Consider the following 17,607-nt stretch of genomic DNA (forward strand, 5'->3'; position numbering starts at 1 on the left):
ACACGCCCTTCTTCTGACGACTTGTGAACTGAGATGCTGATGCTCTAGGATACTGAGACCTCTAAAGGCTGAACCTGAGCTGAAAGAGAAAGATTCCTAACTTTCATTTTAACCTTCACTGACATTATCAATGTTAGGCCTAGAGAGGTGAGCGAATTAAACACAACTGATTGCACCACAAATAGCTGTCTCTCACTTATTTTGTTGTTTTAGCATTGTAGTTTCAGAGGCTTTCCCCTGCATTATTACGTAATTTCATTAACAGACCAAAAGTAGGTTCAAAGGTTCTAGAATGGAGGAGATAGTGATCACATCACTACAGGGATAAATTGTCATATTTCTATAAGTCGTTTGGTAGGCAATGCATGTTTGCACCGAAACAGAATACTTTCAAGTTACTGCTACTTTCTAGTAACTAATACTATGTAGCAGTACTTCAAAACATGATGTATTTCAGATGTTGGATCTTGCATACTTTATAAGCAGAAATTTCATTTGGATAATAATTTTGTTCTTGAAATAATACCAGTTGAGGCTGTTATCTGAAGAAAATCCAGGAATGAAACGAAAAAAGCTCACTCCAGTAGGTTGGAGTAGCAGCATAAAGTCATGTTATTCTTTCTGTAAGCAGAAAGCTACTGTGGGAAAAAAAATATTTCTCAACCCAACTGTTTAAAAGAGTGCAACACCAGACAAAATACGCTGCACTGAGATGACACATCTACTGTACATCCTCTGGCAAGCAGGCCCAATATTCTAGACAACACATAAACAAGTGTCTTTTTACAGAGGGACAGAACGGCTCCAGTTCCAAATCATAGCTTTCAATAACAAAGCAGGGAAGTGAAAACTCCAGTTTATTTACAAAGCGTACGTGCTACAAATGACAGAGATAAAAGCCTTTCCGAGAAGAAATTCAAGGAGCATGTTAGCATGTAGCCTTATAATACTCCCTTTGATATTCATTAGAAATAGAGACATATGTGTAACACAAATCAGTTGTAAAACTAGGGCAAAATGTATTTGAAAACTTCAAAAAAAAATTAAAGAGTATACTAAGAGTAATTAAAGCATATTGATGTACAAAATTAAGCTTTTCTAGAGACTGCAATTCTAGCTCTTGATAGAAAAAAATTACAAGGTTTTTCTTGGCTCAGTGCTTTTATGGGTCAACTGCGAGGACAACATAAAAGTCAACAGGAGTTTCACACAGGGATGGAGGAAGAAAGAGGCTGCAACAGGAAGGAGAATGTGACAGACAAGAGCAGAGGGAAAAATAAAATATTCTACATAGTTTGCACCTTCTGAAACAATCTTTTGGGTGAAATTTTACCATGCAGTATTTTTTTTTTTTTTAAAGTTACATAGACTTTTTTTTCATTCTTATCTTTCTCTAGGAGTGTATTTAAAAAAGACAAAACGAGCAAAATCCTAACGCATGTTTTCTGCATGCTCAACCTAGATAGTCATACATTCTACCCTTATAATCCATGAAAAAGTCTAGGCTACAAAACTGTGAGTGCTATAAAATCAGTTTTTCCAAGTTCTCCTGGACAGAATTGGAACTTACGTGGACTTGCAAAACGTTCTGGTGTCTTTTAGAACATTTTTCTGCACCAGAGAGATCAGTCTGACACTAACTCTTACCAATAGGATCAATGTAGTCAACTCATTTCTCTTAATATACCCAACCATTTCTTTCTTTATCAAATGGCTACGGCACATTGCTTATACAAGTATAGTTGTGCAACTGTAGTTATTTCCCTGAAACTACAGGGAAGTCTCCTACCACCAATTCTCAGCAGCACAGGAGCTGGCTTTAACAGATTTGACCTCGTTTCCTTCTTGTTACCAAGGCTGAGTGGAGAATGGCTAGGCACACTGCTGAAAAAGATCTTCACAGTGCTCTTGAAAAGAGAGCTTGTATCTGGCTGCACAAAAACCATAGAATCGCAGAATCATACAATTGCTCAGGTTGTAAAAGACCTTAAATATCATCAAGTCCAACCACAACCTAACCATACTACCCTAACTCTAACAACTCTCTGCTAAATCATGTCCCTGAGCACCACATCCAAATGGTTTTTAAACACACCCAGGGATGGTGAGTCAACCACCTCCCTGGGGAGCCTACTCCAGTGCTTAACCACCCTTTCTCTGTAAAGAAATTTTTCCTGATATCCAACCTAAACTTACCCTGCTGCAACTTGAGGCCGTTTCTCCTCGTCCTGTCACCCATCACCAGAGAAGAGACCAAGCCCGCTCTGGCTGCAATCGCCTTCCAGGTATTTGAAGAGAGCAATAAGGTCTCCCCTCAGCCTCCTCTTCCCCAGAGAAAATAGCCTCAGTTACTTTAGTCACTTCTCATAGAGCATACCCTCCAAGCCCTTCACAAGCCTTGCTGCCCTTCTTTGGACCTGCTCCAGCACCTCAGTGTCCTTTTTATATTGAGGTTCCCAGCTGTTCTTCAACTTTCCCCAGCTACGACAGAGTGGGAGTTTAAACCAGCTCTCTACTCCTACCTCCCAGCCAGGGTTGGGGCTTTCATCTCCCCAGCATCCCTGTGACTTGCCTTTGGGATCTGTATAATTTTTCCATTTCATTGTCAGACCTCCTTTTTGTGCAATCCAGGCCTTTTCTGAGGAAAAGGTTAAAAGTAGGAACTCTGTGTGCCCACATTAGCCACAGCCGAGCTGCCAGCAAGTGTGAAGGTCTAGGTTCTTCCAGGAGTCAGTCAGACCAAAGGTGTCTGAGTTTTGTGCTTGAAGCTGAAATTTGACCTCTTTGTTGCACATGCATTCCTCCAAATTTACTACTCAAACACAGAATTGATCTTACTGAAAGTTCCTAATCCAATTTTGTTATTAAAAACCCATGTAAAGACAGGAATTTAAAAAATTGGCAACCAAGACCCTCTTCTTTCATCATAAATACTTAAATGGTGGAAAAAACAGCAGCAGAAATTCCTGAGACTTTCTCTACAATTAAAAACAAGAATTGAAAGCTTATGGTATTTCACATTTGGCTCTCAGATAACAAAAGTACAGCATAGCAGAAATCGTTTTGTATAACCTGCTGTGTATCACCTTATTTTTAGACAATGGCACACTGACTGCAGCTGCTTTATAGGAAACTATGTTTAAAAAAGCTAATTATATTTAAGATATTCCAAGGAGAGTAGCCAGAAAAGAACATAAATGACATAGTTTTCTTCCTGCCATCAGACACCAGCAGGAGCAAAAGTATGTTGTGATTGGGATTTTAACGCAGTTCAGAAGTCTGCTGCCTGAGATAGTTCTGTGATTACGTACCCACTGATCTGTTTCCCCTCCGTGTTTATGTTGGAAGGATGGCATGCTATTTTGAAAGAAAGAAAAGAAGTGGTTTGCAAAGGAAACTGTAGCAACTGCTCCTGATTTAGAGTCATTTAACACTGAAGTATATAAGCAGAATGCACAAATCAAATGTCAAAATAATGAACATGCAACAAATAATGCTTTAATGCTTTCAAGCTAGATCGTGTAGTATTATAGTCCTGAAGGTAACATGAGTTTTCCCCTGGACCCTACAGGACTCTGAATTACACCTTACATTCAGAGCCTTCAGGATGTCATGTGCAGATGAAATATGCTATTAATTTGTAAGGAGAACAAAATATTTCCTTCAGACCACAGGCCAAGCATTCTTGCCAGTGCATACATAGGTACAGCCATTTCTTCCACTCACATTTTTCCCCATTTTTGCAGTTGAACTATTGATCTACTGTGCTCCCAGTATTTCTTCTGATCTGGGCAGTTCCTTTGGTCATCTCTCTGGTGGAGAACTTAAAAGAGCATCAGAGTTTTAATGACACTGCACAGCACTCGGGGCAGGGAATGGTCTAATGCTAAACAATGAAATATAGCCCAGTGTTAGACTCTTGTAAAAAACTCTTGGATGCTCTGACATTTCAATATCTTGAAATAAACTTAATTTAAAATTAATAAAAATAAAAAGTGATGGCTATGAGTTTTTTAAATAAACAGAATCTCATTAAAGCTTGTTCCCAGATTTCACACTTGCTCCAAGGGACTCCAAAACATAGAAAAATCACAATTATTGGGTTTCTTTTTCTCTGTAGTCATAACACAATTTAACTAAAAAAAAAAAAAAGAAAATTAAAAAAAAAAAAGAAAAAAGAAAAAAATTACCTGGGGAAACTGTAGTAATTTTAAAAGAAGAACAAAGAACTCTAATAACTCATCCTGTTTCTGGATAAACTAACTCTTCCTAGTATGAGCACCAAAAACATTGGTCAACATCTTCTTTACAACAGTCGAGAATTGAAACTGCTTACTAAACAGATGGACCTAAGATTAAATAAACAAACAAACCACTGAGGTCTTTAGTTAACAAAGAGGAATTTGGACAGATGAACTTTTGAGTAACATTCTTTGCTTCAGTTATGGTAGGATATGTATAGGCACTGAAGCAGGATAGGTGAAGTCTTACATTATATTAGGAAGGCTTACAGAATCACAGAATTGTAGAGTTGGAGAAAACCTCAGGAGATCATCTGTTCCAACCCTTGTGCTAAAGCAGGTTTACTACAGTAGGTTACACAGACAAGCATTCAGTCAGGTTTTGAATATCTCTAGAAAGAAGAGACTCCACAGTCTCTCTGGGCAGCTCGTTCCAATGCTCTGCTGCACTCAAAGCAAAGAAGTTATTCCTTATGTTCTTATGGAACTTCCTGTTTCAATTTGTGCCCATTGCTCTTTGTCTTCTTGTAAAGCATCACTAAAAAGAACCTGGTCCCAACTACTTGACACCTGCCCTCTAGGTATTTATAAATATTGATAAGATCCCCCCTCAGTCTCTTCCAGACTGAACAGTCCTAAGTCTCTCAGCCTGTCCTCATAAAGCAGATGCTCCAGCCCCTCATCATCTTCAGGGCTCTCCACTGGACCCTCTCTATAACTTCTCTGTTTTCCTTGAATTGAGAAGCCCAGCACTCCAGATGTGGCCTCTGCAGGGTAGAGTAGAGGGGGAAGAAAACCACCCTTAGCCTTCTGGCTACACTCTTTTTAATGCCCTGTAGGATACCATTGGCCCTTCTGACTACAGCAGCACACTGCTAGCCCATGGCCAACCTGTTGTCCACTGGGACACCCAGGTCCCACTTTGCAGAGCTCCTTTGCAGCAGGTCAGCCCCTGACCTGTACTGATGCATGTGGTTTTCCCTGCCCAAGTGTAGGCTTCTGCACCTGGTCCCTGTTGAACCCCATAAAATTCCTTTCCACCCAACTCTTCAGATCTTGCTGAATGTCAGCACAGCCTTCTTGTGTATCAGTCATCTCATGTATGAACATAAAGTCTCTGAAAGCACCTGAAATACTGCTTATATTGCTTCAGTTCACATTGGAAATCACTTTCACTCCTATCTTATACAGTCATGACACCACACTATTCATAGATTAACTACAAACAAGAATGTAACTCCAAATATTACAAGCCTGAGGCATCCAACACCTGTTGTTAAGATCACTACCTGACAGATAAATGTGCATGTTAGATAAAAACCATGCATAAGAAATATTTATCTTCTGTACAAATATTTACTGTCAAGGAATTGTGACAACAACCGCCTTTGTGAGTTAGGCTCAAAAAAACAGTAATTCTAATGGTGTTCAACAGGAGGGAGAAGAGATCCATTTTAGATCCAATTGTGATAGGATCTAAGAGATCATATTTGGTAATTTTCACAGAAAATACTGTTGTTCAGCTGAGTATAAGAAGGAAGCAACAAAGATGCATGAACTTCTTCAGCAAAAGACAGAGGAAAGTCCCTACTTGACTTGAAATAGTTCCTACAAAAAAAAACAAGGTCAGCAATCTGCAAGGTAACTGCTGTTCAGCTAGTCACAATACTATGCTATGAATTTAAACTTCTCTGAGACCCAAGCAAGATCTCACAGACACTGACTGAAAGTTAAAAGCTTTCTGAAGCTGGTACACGTGAGTCAAAGTCACGTCTGAAAGCAATCGTCCTTGCCCAAAGCTGAAAATAAGTCCTACTGTAAAACAAATGTAATTATGTCTATGCAGGAAGGAACACATCCAGAACGATCATGAAGTTGGTTGTAATCAATGACCTTTTCCGAAATACCTTGAACTCTTTCTTTTGTTGATGGAACTTTCTAAAAGTATACTGGGAGCCATAGGTTTCTGGCTTGTACCCATTTTAAACAGTGCTTATCGCTCAGTGCTACAATTTGTTATCAGATGACCCTGTGCTCATATACAAACACAACCACTATCAGGCACAGACAGGCTATAATCTGGCAATAACTTTAAAAAACATTAACAAACACAATGTGTAGGGAATATTAATAAACTCAAGGAATTCTGGCACAGAATAAGACTACTAATAAGCATTTGGAGGGAAGTACAGTAGGACATGATAGAAGTCCATGTTAACTCAAATTCTATTCCTTCTGGCATAAACTATCCTAAGTCACTACTATCACTTGAAGCATTCTCTTTAAAGCAACTCAAAATCCTTTTCCTTTATCCAGCTTTTGAAAATGCAATAAATACCTTTCTTTATAGAATTCTGTTGCATCTAATGAGTTAAAGCACAGATATGAGTACAGAATCAGTCATTTTACCATAAACATTATTCATACTTTGGATGAAGTCCCTTTCTCTAGCAAGTGTCATATTAGTGTACAAGACAGGATAAATATTCTAATTTTCACAAGTCTTCAGTATCTGTAAGAAGAAACACATTTTTTGAAAACTACTCCCAAATAGGAAGCAGTAGGAATAGGAAGCATTCAAATTTCAGAAATTATCAACAGTAATCCTAGTTCATAGTGTGTCTTAGTTTCATAATCTCTCCTAAGAATATATTCTCAAAAATGACATTTCACTGTACTAGCCTGCAACAGAAAGTCAATGAATCATTGTCCATTTACTCTTAAGTGGGGATTATTTCCCTCCCTCACAAGAATATCATGGAAATAAAATCCAGGAATGACTATACAGTCATTTACTTACTCTAATAATGAGAACTGTGTGATCAAGTGGATGGATAAAAAAAGAAACAAATCATGTCATTCTCGTGTTAGCATCAGCTCTGAAGAGTATGGTGACTTTCTGGTTAAATAAAAAAAAAATTGCCTGTATCAAAGACTCATTAATAGGAAACTGTGCATGACATTTGCAGTGGAATGGCATATAAAATAGAAATGCTGAAAAATTCTAATTTAAGGTTATGTTGAAATGTTTTTTGGAGAGCAATGTATTTGTCCAGATGAAAGTTCATTGGCCTTGACCATTCTATGGGTAGGATTAAATTTCCATTTTCATCTCTGTTTATGCAGTCATCTGGCAAAAAGTGGGAGGCCCACACAGTGTTGCTGCTCACACCATACCCAGCCATGGGATCCAAAGCTCACAATGCAACTGAAAGTTGTAACTGGAAACTAGAGCACGGCACAGTGATAGGACAGATATGTTCAATATCTAACCTCAGAAGCAGCACATAAATTTCTTTCTTTATTGCTAATATGTTAAGAGATCATCCTACTGTCTCCCTCTAGGTTTTTGGATTAAACTCCGCATCCCATTAATATTATATTATCAAAATCCAAAACCATTAGTTAGCACATGTGGGTGGCATTAATAAGGCTATTAGGAATTATGCTTACCAAGTGTGGAAATAAATGAGATTCCATTTAAATGGTGCTATTTCTTCCCAACCTTATCCCTCAAGAGTTCCTGGAGAACTTCATGCTTTGACATTTTAGAGATAGGCATACTTAAGAGAGCATGGAATATTTTAAGCCACTCAGTACCATTTTTCTTTGATATGTGAAGCACATTCTTTTTTCTTTTATTTTCTTCTCTCTCTTTTTTTTTTTTAGGATCTCAGTAGTTTGTCTGAATCAACATCTTATAGAGAAGAGTTTGATTTTAAAGAATCCAATCTCTAGATCAATAATTCATCCAGGCATTTTAATAAAAATGCTCTTCTCTCATCATTACCATGATGTCACCGATTAGAACTGACTAATCAGGAAGGAGGCTATGCTTAAACTGGACGAGGTTATGACTCATCAAATGTATTATATTTTTTTCTGCTAAGGAAAGACCAGATGGGGAACTCCCACTCAGAAATTATTTCTTTAGCAAACCAAAGAGAGATGCCAAGGTGTCTGCCCCGTCTGCCTTGTCACGTACATCAGTAGACTGCACCCATGCAATAAATCCATTCATTGTCTTTTGTCAAGTTATAATATTTATATTATTATTGCATGCACAAGTCTTACAGCACTTTTACAAACACGGAAAAACAAAATTCTTCCCTAGAGACACTTGTTATCTAATACTATCAAAAAAAAAAAAAGAAGGCAGAGAGATAATCACATTATTTACATTTACAAGTGGGTGTATGCAGGCATACAGTTTTTATTAAAAGGAATATCACCAAACCTAAGTATTCAAAATTACAAGAATCAAAATATTATGTGGTAAGAGGAAGGAAGATTCGCCAAAACCTTTTCATTAACTTAAATATTCACCTGAATAGAGACTACAGAAAGTTCGTATAAGGAAAGTTTAAAAAAAAAAAAAATAATAAAAAAGAAGAAACAACAAAATAAAACAGAATGGCACGTGGGATAGTATGTGATGCATAATAACATAAAAGTAGTTATTTTTATTCTGCAAATCTATAGTTCAAGAAAAAGTTAATATTTGATAAGATTTATTTTTCAATTAATCACAGTGATTTAATAAAAAAAAATCTAAATTCAGTTAATTTTAAAATAACAATTTAATTAACCATGCTACCATTCTTTCCCTCAGACTTTGTTCCCTAGGGGTGAACTCAAGATAACCAATTTCCTAAAACCAATTTGATTTATGTCTCTTTACATCAAAATATTGCTCTTATATTCTAAAATGCCTCTCTAATTTACACTAATTTACTTTGATGATTTTATGAGAGCTGATGAGAAATTTTAATCGAGTTAATTCTTTTCATTTATGTAAAAATATTCTAATACATTTCACCTTAGTAGAGTCAGTTCAGATATATTCTAATAAAGCTAAACATGGAAATTAACACTTCAAACTTGCAAACCTTAGACTAAATTACACAATAATACAACTGATCTAAATTTTATTGAATATGAACTCCTCATTTAGGACCATAAATTGAGCCTACTTCATGTGAAAGATAAGATTCTGCAACAATCCAAAAATCCACAAATAAGCAGAAGTTATTAAATAAGAATAAAATGAAAATATCACATTTACATAAGGCGGAAATCATTAATATTATGTCTGATTCTCAAGAGTACATTTCAGAAGAAGACATTAAAGGTTTGGCCATCGTTTTTAAAAGTACAGGAATAAGTTGATGCTGGACACTCTAGAGGAAGGGACTGAAAAAGCAGCTATAGATTTCTTCTAAGAAACGTTAAATATTTTGGCTAGAAATATTTCAAATATTTGATAACTAGAACCCAACGAAAGTCAGCATATCCGGAATACATCCTTAACTTATCCATTGGAGTACATGGCCTAGTGACATCCTTATTTCTATATCACTGTGATAGGCTGAACAATGATTGTTTTTAAGGTGTGTTAATTCCACAATTTGCATAAGTTATTATTAATGAATGTTCTGTAAAAAAATACTTTGCTCCTTAGGGGTATTTGAACATATTATTTCAACATATAGTTGTGGCTGAATTGTTTCATGGGGCTTTGTGGCTACTTGGGCAGAGCACAAGTTGCACTGTACTCATTTCTTTAGCAAACCCAGTGTTTTACTTCTTAAAACTTAAAGATTTATTCAAATCTGTGCTGTTTGATCTTGTCAGCTTAAGTCAGTAGAATCATTCTTTTGACATCCTTCAGCCTTATGAGGTCTAAGAACCCCATGATGGCACTTCTTAGGACCTGAAAGAATCTGAGAAAAGCTGCGGTGTGAGGGGAAAATTGCAGTGCTGGGGCTGCAATTACACTGAGTTCTGATGTGCCATTCTCATTTCTTGTACCTACAGACCCACTTTAATATTCTTTTTTTAAAGTGCTCTTTTTTTTTTAAAGAGCAAGCAGACAACCTATCCTCAACCAACCTAAACTGCCACAAGGCTGTTAAAGTTATTGCAATGGTGATTTTGGCATCCCAGGAGATGCATTTTCAGACCATAGAAAAGTCAACCAAGAAGAAACAGTTTTCTTTTCCCTTTTTCCTTTTTTTTTTTTTTTATTTTTATTCTTCTTTTCTCTATTTTGAAAAACATGTCCAAAAGAAAAACATCAGTAGGAAATTATTGAGTGATCTACAGATGCTAGTTGTTTGCAAATGTAAATGTGAGAATATTTCCATTTATGGAATTGAAATGCATTCCAAGTGGCACAGCCAGTACAGTTTCAAGCTTTTTGCAGTGATAAGACCAGCACAGGAAGCCATGAGAGGCCAGGAAGGAAGTACTATCAGGCCAGAGAGGGGACCCAACAGCAGCAGTGGAGCTCTTGTATTTAGGCTAAGTAACAGCTGCACTATTTTTCAGAGATAAACAGCTGCAAGTGCAAAATCCCAGCTCCTGTCTCTTTAAACTCACTGGGGAGAGAGGAAAAAAAAAAAAATCCTTGTTTGCCTTTTGCTTTTAGCAGCTTTCTAAGGGAAGAAGAGGAAGGCAACAGGGAAAGTACTTTTTCACATAAACATTTCTTCTGGGATGCAGACCAGTTTGTTTATAGCAATTCAGTTTGACCCTAGGCATGCTAAAGGAAATGGCTTTAGTATCAGTTTTGATCTGTTATGGCAGAGGTGACTCCAAGAGGTTTAGTTTGCACTGCTGTTTCCAAACATCACCTGCTTCCCAATATTTCCCAATGGGAAAAAGGTCAGGGAGCAAGTGAAGTAAAAAGGCAAAACTCTTACAAAGTTTGGCTTGTAAAAGAGCTGTGCAGGAGAGTGAGGATTGTTTCTTAAGAGAGTGTAGGATTGTTTCTTAATATTACGAGTAGATTGAGGAGTTCAGATGAATGCAGCTGATAAGTCATTTTTTCATCCCATGATGTGGGTCTATTTACATGTTCTTCCTTCTCAATTTCATGATAAAAACATTTTACATTTTCACTTTGCAAATAAGAGAGAGAAACAACAGAAGAGACATTTGCCTGCTACAGTGGGTCTCTCACTCCTTATTTTACTTTTTGTTGTTGAGGTTTTGCTCTGCTGTTCATCTGTACATGTGTCAGGATAACTTGGCAGTGTGCCTTTTGGTAGTTCTGAGGGGGAATCTCTAGGGAATAAGAGACACTGAAAAAATAACATCCTACAGTACCTGATTTCTACCAGAACAGCCATGAAAAGAGGACAGTAGTCATAATGACAAATCAGAGAGCACTAACATTTTGCCCTAGATTTCATTCATACTTACTACCTTGTTCAACTAGCCTAGATCACGCTAGGGTCTTTCTTAGTCCAATCACAAATTTTATAGAACTTCCTATATTTTCATGGTTTTAAAAAAATCAGCATTCCCCTCTCAAAAAATTGCTCCTTACAAATGTTGCCCACAAGAATTTAACTACAGTTATAACCTAAGTCACAGAATCACAGAATTGTAGGGGTTGAAAGGGGCCTCTGTTTCCTCTGGTGCAGAACTTCCTATGCTCAGGTTTATGGTCTGTCCCCACAGACCGCTGAAAAGAGGCTGGCCATGTCTCTTTGTCTCTAAAACTTAAGATATTTATAAACATTAATCAGGTCCCCTCTCAGTCTTCTTCTCTTGAGGCTGAACAGACCCAGGTTGCCCAGCCTTTCCTGATAGGGGACTTGTCCAAGGCCCTTTATCATTTCTGTGGCCCTGCACTGGACTGTCTCTCCAGGAGATCCCTGTCTTTTTTGTACCTGGGAGCCCAGAACTGGATACAGTACTCTAGGTGAGGCCTGACCAGGGCAGAGTATAGGGGAAGAATCACTTCTTTTGACCTGCTGGCCACACTCTTTTTAACGCACTCCAAGATTCCATTGGCTTTCTTGGCCACCAGAGCACACTGCTGGCTCATGGCCAACCTGTTCTCCACCAGGACCCCCAGGTCCTTCAATGCAGAGCTTCTCTCCAGCTGGTCATGCCCCAGCCTCTACTGATAAATGTGCTTATTCCTTCTCAGGTGCAAGTCTCTACACTTGTTTTTGTTGAACCTCATCTGTTTTCTTACTACTCAGCTCTCCAGCCTGTGCAGGTCTTGCTGAAAGGCAGCACAGAACTCAGGCACTTCAGACACTCCTCCCAGCTTTGTGTAATCACTGTACCTGCTGAAGGAGGTTACCATCCTACCAAAAAGTCATTGATGAAGATATTGAACAAGACCGGACCCAGCACTGACCCCTGGGGAACACCAGTAGTCAAAGGTCTCCAACCAAAGACTGCACCACCAATCACCACCCTCTGAGCTTGGCCAGTCAGCCAGTTCCCAACCCACCTCACTCTCCACTCATCCACCCCACACTTTCTCAGCTCCTTTATCAGGATTTCATGGGAGACAGTATCAAAAACCTTGCTGAAGTCAAGGTAGACAACATCCACTGCTCTCTCCCTGTCTACCCAACTGGCCATCATAGAAAGCTATGAGGTTGGTTGAGCATGAATTCCCCTTGTCAAAGTCAGTCAAAGTAAAAATACACGGCCATATTCCAACAATGACATGACTTTCAGGCATAGGGAGACTTCAATTTTGCTACTACTATTTTATGTTTATATTGTTAAGTAGAAGCCAAACAATTTACTATTGTACTAGGCCATCTAAAACATAAAAGTTGAAATCCAGTACCCACTGAACTTAATGAAAACAGGATATTAAAAATAGTACTAGCTCCAAAAAGCTGCCTAGAAATGCAATTACTCACAGTAGTAAATTTTTGGGATTTGGTCCCAATTAGGTGCAGAGGAACTCATTCCCAATTAAGTGATGAGACTGCTCAACTACACTCCCTTAAGTTATGAAATAACAATAAAGATGTTTATACAAAATATAGCAAATGTAAGATTTGTACACTAATCACCACAATTCTTTTCCTATAGGAAAAGCAATGGCAACAGCAAAAAGAAAAGCAAAGAACATAAATTCAACCTGACTCCTTTATTAATTTTTTTTTTTTTTTTTTTTTTTCCCCCTCAGCCATAGGATCATCGTTAGTTTCCTGTGAAAACAGGAAATTCTTTGGGAGCAACTCAAGTGAAACCTTTCCAAGGGTATGAGATTCGTTAAAAGAAAATAAGCCATGTTTTCAGTAGGACCAAGCAGTATCTTACCCTCCTTGAGGAGCTGCATACTTCAGGCGCTTTACTTCTTCAGTTAAATCCAGTAGTTTTATTATACACTGCTACTGTATTTGTACACTTCCAATTGAGTAAGCAAAGGAGTGCAATGCAGGGAAAGATAAACAGCTTTTTCTGAGGAGATTACAAGTACACAGAGCAGAGAATATAAGTCAAACTCAATATATAGGTAAAGAAGCTTTATCTACATACACTCAGTTTTATTAGTTCTGGTTGAATTTTGTGGGTTTTCTGTTTGTTTTTGGGTTTGTTTTTTTTTTTTTTGAGAATAACTGCTTATTGCTGTTTTCACAGATTTAACTGATAGCATCAAATTTGAGAAAAAAAACAACTTGGAGACGTATTTGTGTTAAAAGAGAATTTAGTTTGAAAATAAATAGATTTCTAAGGAGTGAAATAAAGTGAAAAATAGAAGGTATCCTTGAGAGAAGCAATAGAGGGATGAGAAGTGTGAAGCTGGAATGCGCTGGCAGAAGTATCAATCAGACCAGCTGTGATGCCTACGAGGAATGATCATCCAGCAGTGACTAGACAGGAGACACACCAAAACTATGGCTGTCCATATAAAACATTACTGTTTAATTGTCTTCTCTCACATATGGAGAGGCTTTGGAACAGGCTGCCCAGGGAGGTGGTGGAGTCTCCTTCTCTGGAGATGTTCAAGACCTGCCTGGATGCCTACCTGTGCGACCTGCTGTAGGGAACCTGCTTTGGCAGGGGGGTTGGACTCGATGATCTCTGGAGGTCCCTTCCAACCCCTACAATTCTGTGATTCTGTGATATCTTGTCACTGTGTTCTTTGGTCAGTGCCTCTCTTTTGTTATGTTTGTGTAGGTCTTAGTACCTTAGGGCCACAGAGCAACATAAATAAGCATTTTAAAAAAAAAAAAAAGGTACAAGAAGACAACTTTTATAGTTTATTTCTATCACTAAAATATTACACTGGAAAGAAAAAAGATCCAGGAGGTAGGCTAGGAAAACAACTGTAGATATTGCATTATGAGTTATCATAAAGAGATTAGAGGCAATTTAAATGACTTTATTTCAGGAACATAGCCAACATTCAATATATGATGCATTTCAAAGCCCCAGCTCCCATATCTAAGACACCATTATTTTTAGAAACCTTCATTACTAAGTTGCTGAGTAGAACAAAAGTATGAAACTCAACACTCAGAAACTTTAATAAAGAAACTCAGCATTTTGTTACTTCTAAAGTTTCACTAACTTAAACCCAGTTTCTTTACCAGGTAGTTAGGAGATTCAGATTCACGCATTTGGAACACACCAATATATATAGAAATAATTTCTTTTGTTGAAGCAGAACCTGAATTTCAAAAACTGAACCTAAGTCAGAAACTTGATGGTTTGAATGGAGAGATTTTACTTAAAATAATGTTATATTATTAGTATGTTATGAAGATTGTACCAAAAGGGGAGAACCGATTATCTGAAACTGAAAGGAATGTGAAGTGAATATATATCCATTTAAGCAAGAACCATGCATAATGTAATAGCACCTTAAGTAATGTTTTGGCTTGGTGCAAAAACTGAACTTAAGATAAAACTAAAACGGTGGCAAAAGTAGAACTTTGCTATGAGGTAAGTAGGTTGGGCAGCTCTAAGCACGCATGCATGTGTTTGTCCACACATTGAATCAAAACACCAATGACAGATTCCCTTCCGAGTCCCTTCTCAGGCTGAACGACTTTGCCTTTGAATACTTTTTTTTTTTTCCAGTTAGAAACGAAAACATGTTTTAACAACAACGAAAAAAGACTAATTTAACAGGAACATAAAGAGAGCAAGAGAAAAAGTATTGGAAACACTGTATAATTCTGCCCCTTTTCAGAGTCAAAGTTTATTTCTGTTGGAGGAAGGTGAAAAGAAGTTCACTTTGCAAAAATACATTACCTATCTGAGTTGCCAAGGTCAGTGAGACCTCTTCCAGATTGAATAAGTACCTCTGGGTCAGATGAACCAAACTGGTAGCTTAAACTTACCTACCACTTCTTAGTTTGTTAAATATGCAAGGAAGGGAAATATAGAGACCGAAATTCTCAATATAGTCATGCGGTTGCACTGCCTTAGCCACGTCTGCACAGAAGTAACAGAAGGATTTGGTTCATGACATGACAGTTGTTGGTAGGTAATTCTTTGTCATTAACAACAAGGCCATTGTATGGTACTTCCATAACAGGAGACTTAATGGAGCCTGACAAAATTTGGCTCAGTTTTCAATCAGTTCTGAGCAAAATTAGGAGAATTTCTGGCACAGTCCGGAGATTTTTATTAAAACATCTGATGCAAGAAATCTGATGCAAGAAATATGTAGGTCCAGTTAAAACTCACACCAAACTTTTACACTTAGTTGAACATCAAAGTGTAGTCTAAAAGGGGTCCAAAATAAATGAACTGAAAGTGTAGCCACAAATCCTGCAAGTCAAAGCTAACAAGTCTTTTAAGAAGCTCTGCCAGCTACCATTTGTGATACACACAACTGTTTCCACGTGTGGCAGTTATATAAAGTTAATGCTAATACATCATGAGAAGAATGAAATTGTATTTAGTGTTATGTTCAAAGGCATTAAAGAGTTTTTTTCTACTTTCACTTTCCTTAAATTAAATCTGACTGCTTTACCTGCTCTATAAAAGGTGCCCCTCTCCATGTACTGGTCACAGAATACCTGACTAGAGGCAAAGACATACTCCACAAATCTACTTTATGTCTAATTTGCCAAGCAGGGGCACTGCTTCTCTGTTTTGCTGTCCATAAGTACATCTTTTTTTCCTTTCCACTTCAGCAACAGAATTTTTTTTTCTTTTTTTTTTTTTTTCTTTTTTCTTTTTTTTTTTTTTTTTTTTTTCTTTTTTTTGAGATTACATCCAGCATCCAGTCACATCACATCCAGCAACCAGTACTCTAGGATGTGTTCTGTGCTACAGAGTATACTTCATTAAATTGCATAGTGAAATGAAGCCTAAGTGATCAAGGTAAAGGACAAATAAGGTGACTGCGAGAAGGGAATGAACTCACACTAGCTATGTGGAGGATTCTTTAGAAATACTTTAGTGAAGAAGATTAAGTAAATGAAAATTTGAAATAGAGAAATGGGTTTCATTACATTCACTTTTTCATCAAATGACTAAATATTCTGGGGCTTTCCATCAATAAATAGCTGATTTTCACATCCTGAATCATTGCCATTGGTTTTCGTTTATGAAATGTTTTCAGATCAGATAGAACAATTTACCTGCTCCCTTGTGTGCCATTACAGAAATGGTTTGAAAAATATGCCTTACCTCACTTAACGAAGCCAGAAGAAATCTCAGTTTAAAAAGAAATGTTGGTTTTAAAAATATGAATAGCTAGATTAAACATTGTCATTCCCCTGTTAAAGACTGTGTCATAAGTGCTTAGTGGACAGAGTGGCAGCAACTAAAGATATGACTGCAGTTTGCTTCTCCCAGAAGTCTGCCAGAGATTACTATTCATAGAGCATTTTACATTTCTAAGCAATTCCATTTTGCAGCATTCCACATCAGACATCAGATGAACGCTGATGTGTATCACTGAATTTTGGAAACAGGATGAGATGAAGTACATGCAGAAGGGATATGTACCTGCAGGTACTGCTAAAAGTACTTGCCTTTATAGGAGGGGTACATCTTCCACAGCCTGTAAGTCAGAGCCTTTCCAACCAATATTAAATGCTAAATGATATTCCACCCCCAGAGTGGCTTCTGCTCTACTCTAGATTACCATAAAAGACTAAACAGCCTTTCTTTCTTCTTGAAGGCTGGAGTTGGCTGAATGAGGGGCATAAATTGTATGGTGAAAAATGCAGCAACTACGCTTCATTTCACTATGCAATTTAATCAAGTATACTCTGTAGCACAGAGCACATCCTAGAGTACTGGTTGCTGGATGTAATCTAGTAGTTGTTTGCTACTAAAATCCAGTTTGGAATTTTAAGGAACTTTCAAGGAGATTTAGCAGATAATCTGAAGCCACAGAATTCCCCGAGGCATTTCTCCATCACACTCTGTGCTTATCTGAAGCAGTAGCATTGTCTCCTGTGCCTCTGCTAGCTATTTCTAGGCACATGGGCTCCTTAAGTTGTTCTTAAATGTTTTTGTCATCAGATGAGTTCCAAGAAAAATTTGTTACTTGAGAAAAGTTCAAGGATATATACTATATATGATATATACCAAAGACCACCATATTTGACTATTGACTATCCTGTGAGGTGAG

This window comes from Tetrao urogallus (genome assembly GCF_951394365.1).
Source record: "Tetrao urogallus genome assembly, chromosome: 3".
Lineage (NCBI taxonomy): Eukaryota > Metazoa > Chordata > Aves > Galliformes > Phasianidae > Tetrao > Tetrao urogallus.